Raw genomic sequence first — 6,160 nt, forward strand, 5'->3', positions numbered from 1 at the left:
AAAAAAAAACAACACTGCTCACACACCAAAAAGAGGAAATGAGGCAAGGTGCATCCACAAGATCAGAACTTTCTAATGGAAGTTCTAGAAAGATCCTTACAAATTTGTGTGTTTATTGCTGTTTTCCAACCATTCTGTATCACAATTTATCTTTTCTATTTCTGATTGTGATCTTGACCATACAATTAATTCATCATTAATTTTGGGTTGTTAAGAAATACATGCATTATGTTCATCTCTATTTAATTAAAACTAATAAACTGAGCAACTTCTCCCATATGTAGCTGGCTAAAAACAATAAACCATGTCAATTTCCCGCAACACACCTGAAAACCTACATGACAAATAATGGTTTTTAACTTACCTTCTCCTATGTGGGATTTCCTCTGCTACAAAATGAGATTGGCTTATGGTTTCTAATGCTTTGGCAAGTATTTGTATGCTGCAGTTGCAAAGTACTATTAGTAGTACTACTATTATTTTCTTTTTTTGCAAATGTGCAAGGTAAGATCAGTTGTGAAAACATTATTAACAAGGACCAGCCAATTTAATAAAACAAATCCGCTAAAGTGTTGCATTTAAATCTGATAAGGATCTGTTTGATCCTAGCAAAGGGAAGCTTTGCTTAATAATCCTCATAAAGAAGTCACAAAACTGAGTCATGGAAGGAAAGCAAACCTTACCAGTACTCCTTATTTTCTTTAGTTACTTTATGAGTTTGCCTCACAGTGCAAATCTTGACTGTTATTCTGCAAGAGAAAAAAATAAATAAATAAAAGCAAAACGAATTAATGGCTGAGCTGCACTCTGTAAATACAGTAAAAGAGCAACGCTTGAAAAAAAATAATGCAACAAAAGAAAAAAGGATGAAGCAGAAACAACAGAACACGAAATCCGGGAGAGAAAGATAAATAAATAAATCAAAGCCAAAGTATATCACACCTAACAAAAAACCTCTCCTTCAGGTGCAGTGCTAAAATGCAGTAAACTCAGGGACGAAGGAGTGGCTCTTCTGTGCAAACACCAACTACTGTCTTACTAATTACTCTGCTGTTACACCGCACTACCCGAATCGCATTTAAACGGTACAGCACTGAGCTCCTCTTCGGGTCACTCGCAGGCTTCACTTCATGGCGGTGACACGTATGTTTTATGCATTTATTTATCTGCCTCCTTCAATTCCAGCGCCTGACTTTTAGGTAGCGGAGGTGCAACGGGGGAACACCGGAGCACCACCTCAGCGCTTCCCGCCCAGCAGCGCCACGTGCCGGCCGCCTCGCGCCGCGGGAATATCGGCCCGCCGTTGCTTTGCGACAGGAGGCAGCGCGGGACTGGCCGTGCCAGGGATCACCGAGCGTGCACCGCGTTCCTTTCGCAAACCGCCGCTCAGACGCATACCTCGCGTTTCATATCTTTCCTTCGCGCTACAGTTTTAAATAAATTTAAAAGTAAGATTCTAGGAGGCCCCTTTGCAAGAACCTGCTGCGAGGTTTGCGAAGGCTAAACAGAATCGCTGCAAGCTGAGCATAGAGCATTATGGTAAAGGTTGATGGAGTCCAGCCCATCCCACCAGAACGTTTAAATGGTATAAAGGGCCCTACCAGCACGAGTTCATCCTGTTCCCAGAGAAGATAAGAGTTCATTGGAACCACCTGGCAGGGGGAAGAGTAGCAGTCTGCCCATTAGTGCCTCAGCACCTTTGTTTTCAGTCAACTTCAAAGAAAAGCCACAAGACAGCTTGGTATTTGATACTGCTCTTCTACAAAAGGCAACGATAATTTTTAGTGACTTTTTTGAATTTGTCAAAGCTTATTATATCAAACAATATATAAAAATTGAATTTGACTCACTGAAAATTAGTGAGAGGTCAGGAGTTTCCTACATTATCGTAACAAAGCTTTTCCATTTAAGTTGAGGTAAATATCTAACAGCCTCTGCAGGAATCCTTCCTTCTAAGATCCTGCAGGAATCATTCCTTCTAAGAAAGTATTCTTGTGCTAAGTGTTCTGTGAGAGGTCTGCAATTGAGTAGAATGCATACAAACAGAAGAAAATAGCAAATCAGTGGCAATTCCTCTTTAACTTAATGTTTCAATGGTCATTCAAATGGGGTCAATGAAGGAAAAGGTGTTTTGGGAAGGTACAGAAGTCATTTATGTTGCCTTTCTCGCAGAAGGTCTTTAAATTAAAATCCCTTTATGCATTTAGGAGAAAAGTTTGGCGCTATCGTGTCACAAGGCGCGTTTAGAAATAAAGCCATTCCTGTCTCCTCACAAATGATTTTTTTAAGAACAGTCCACAGAGATTAAAAATAGCCCACTGATACCTTTCAAGTGCCTCCCAACCACAGACCTCTATATTAGGGAAACAAAAGCTGTCACTGAGATATCCTTCATCTGTCTTTGAGAGGGTCCATGTAACAGTCTGCATAAGCGATGCGTCTTAGAACAGATTGAACTGGTGAAAGTTTGAAAAAAACAGATAAGAATAGCTTCATTTGTGTGGTCCTGATACGGAACAAAAACATCTGCTATCTGTCCCAGGCAGAAGTGCTGACAACAAGCAGCCCTAAAACCACAGGTAACTATCCAGTTAGCTACGAACGCATTTCTGGGACACCTACTTCAATGCATACAAAATATCTGTGGATAGAAAACCATTATTTTTAGGTTACGAGCCTGTTTTAGACAAATTTTCTAATGACAGATGAAATGTAACTGTTTCTAATAAGGAATGCAGGGAAGAGCTGCTGCTGGGAGCCAGCATACACCAGCAGAACTGATACTAGGTATTTTTCCTGTTCCCTAATGGCACTCTTTTGCACTCCATCCAAAATAGTTTAAGTGCAAAAGAAATAAGAGGCTGAGGGATGAAAGAAAATGAAAGAGGGTGACAGAGAGCTTGCTAAGAGCTGGAGAGAGGAAAAAGACTGACTGGAGTTGGCTAAGAGATTGGCTAAGAGTGCAGCCTGGACTGCTTGGGCAGAGGCTGAAATATGATTTACACAATGATGGTGGGAGAGATAAGTACCTATGAATAACGCTAAGGGAAATGGAAAGAGATGTGATGAGAAACTGAGGTTCAGAACTGAGAGTGGCTGGCTGAGTCTAGGCCAAGAAATTAAGTGTGGGGAAATTGTGAGGAATCCAGGCGGGGAAACTGGAAGAAAACGGAGAGACACTGCTTGCCATCCAGGATGTTGAGAAGACAGGCACTTTCAGTGGCGTTACTGAGGGAAACTGAACAGGCAAAAAGGAGTGAAAGAGGAGGAATGGAAATACAAGAGGTTTCATCTACTTGAAGAAAACAACTGTTTAGAGCTTTACTTGGTATTTTTCCTGCCACCGTTTGTTCCTTTTTGTGTACAGCTATTTTGGGAGAAGGGGATTTCTATTTCTATGTAGGTTCCTAAACCATGTTTATCACTATAGTAACTGTTGTAAATAGAAGCAGCACTGTTTGCCCTTGGCTGCTACTTGTATGGTTCTTTCTTTGTAGGACTGATGTTTTAAAACAAAATTAGACTATGCTGGAACTGCTATGTCCCACATGCTTTGTACATGTGTAAACTTTGAAATTACGGTTAGAGTAAGCACATCCAAACAGAAAATTAGCCACTATATCTGAGCTCAGAATCTGCCTTAAAGAAGTCCTCTGCTGTACTCACCTGCACTCAAACTCCAGTCACCAACACGAAGCTTTAAACCTTCAGACACAGTGCTGGAAAGAGGGGTCATATATCACTATTGTTTAAAAAATTAGCATGTTTTTTCTACTGTTTTATTGAAGAGCCACACTGGAAACAGCTGTAGGAACTCAAAGCTCCTGCTGACTCTGAACATCTTAAAGAGTGTTACAAGGTAGTACTGTACAAAAAGCCATTGCAGGTAGCAGAAGCAAAGAAACACCACTCAGCTGTTTGGAAATGTATTGTTGTGAAAAGCAAAACTCTCTGAACTGTGAATTCTGGAGGAGCAAAAGCTCTTTGGCTTTACACTGACAAGATAATTTGCACAAAGGTGCTGCTTCTTACTCCTAATTCTCACATCTTTAGTTGCTAGGAGATGCTGTCTTTCACCAAAACTTTGCTCATCTAAGAGCAGTGACTGAGTTCCTAAATACCACTGGTGCAGAGACCCTCTTTTCTGACAGAAGCAGGATCTCATTTCAGAGGCAGTTTTTTTTCTAACTTTAAACCATTCAACAATCAAGGGGAACTGAGATCTAAATATTACTCTCTACATGAGAAACTTAGCTTCTATTTTCTATTTAGTTCTCAATTTAGTGAATGCAGGAGCCTGTGCCTGACATTGGGGCAGATGGCTGGTTTGTTCCTGCTCCTGATCAGCAATATTAGCTACTGCTTCCTTCTTAGCAATACACTTGGTGGGAACCATGTACACTATTTTCACAGCTCTAGAAATATTTTTATCTTTATTATTGTTGTAACATAAAGGTTCCTATGACAGCATGGAATCAACCACATTTTTCCTTACACTTTGATTACTAAGAATTTACTTGGAATCTAAATTCTTAATTTGCATCTACTAGCAATTTAGCTTTCGAAGAAGAACATTTCACCTTACAATCCCTTCTGAAAGCATCAAAGTAAGAGGGAAGAGTTTACCTGAAGCTAGTAAACAGTGTAAGAAGTTTTTATAAACATTTTCTTAAAGTAATGAATCATTTCCTCAACATCCAACATTAAAAGTTTTCAAAAAATATTTTTAATTTTCACTTAGCAAATGTTGACACTCACTGATATTGAATATTTTCACCTTTAAAATGTGCATCCTCTCATGTTAGGCACAAAAACAGCAGTCACAAACAAACAGACACCTTTTTTGGAACAGCACAATAAAGGTCTGCGATCCCACAGATAGTGGGAAAAACTGCCAGGAAAATCAGTTATAAATGCCAGTGTTTGCAAAGAACATTTAATGGTCACTTTGAAAACCAACTTCCAGAAACAAGGAATTATAGCAGAGAAAGAAACTTGTTCATGAAAAGCAAATACCTTAAGTTTTAAGGCAAGTTCATGAATCCCTCTCACTGTATTCACTATTTGTCTAAGTGCCATGGAAATATCACATTAAATTAAATCACATTTATTAAAAAAAAAAAAAAAAAGTTATCTTGAAATAATTTATCACTAAGTCACAGGCTCCTCCTAGTGGTAAGACTGGTAGCATTAGCTATTTTGAAGTATTCTAAAACTATTATTACCAGTTATTCTCAATTAGTCTTCCCTTTGGTTTTGGAAGGTTCTTATTGCTGCTTAGGGAATTCTTACCTAAAGATCAAAAGAAGTAGGACATGTGAAAACTCACGCAAATTGCAGTAATTATTTTTTTCCTCCAAAGAAAAGTTTACATACCTTTCAACGCTTAGGAGTGACGAAGCTAAGGTGGAAGGGATTTTTCCTTACCTTGTTCTCAAGGACTTATTCTCTTAGAAAATTTTAAATCTGACCTCCAGATCTGTATTTGGTCTTCAGAGAATGGCACTGAGTATTTAGTAGCAGAAACATGGCCTTTCAGATGAACATGCTATATTCTCAGTTACCAGAACACCTGCCAAGTACAAGTAAACATCATCAAGTATAAGAATGAATTTGTACATTTCAAGAATTTCTTCAGTTTTGAAACCAGATTTGGAGCTTCTAGAACCCCTGTGCTAGTCCACTTGCAGAGTCTGTTACTGATTCTTACTTGTCCCTGAAGAGCAACCTCTGCAACTACTCTTTAAGAAACTTCTATGGAAGGGAACAGAGGAGCATTTTTATCATAAGGCCATTTATAGTCTTACTTGGGACTGAAGATTCCAACAGCCTATACAGTGCAGCACTAGAAGTTTGTACTTCAAATCAAACACAAATACCCCTGCAAAAATACAGCTCTTACGGGAAAAAATAAGGAGCTGTAGGTGACAAATGATGCTGTGCATTTAATTGCTATTTAAAACCTTAATTGTCCCTTTATAATTTCTAGATAAGTGGTTTGAGTGTGTTAGTAGGTCTTGCTATCACAATATTTATAACTTAAAAATAAATAGTGTACTTTATGGAACAAACATTGCAGTAAGTGGAACACCTACGTAGTCTCCAGTGAGTTCAGTCTTCACTGAAGGATTTTCATTTTTAATACAATAATATCAAGAAT

Source organism: Meleagris gallopavo, chromosome 5 (assembly GCF_000146605.3).
Source record: "Meleagris gallopavo isolate NT-WF06-2002-E0010 breed Aviagen turkey brand Nicholas breeding stock chromosome 5, Turkey_5.1, whole genome shotgun sequence".
NCBI lineage: Eukaryota > Metazoa > Chordata > Aves > Galliformes > Phasianidae > Meleagris > Meleagris gallopavo.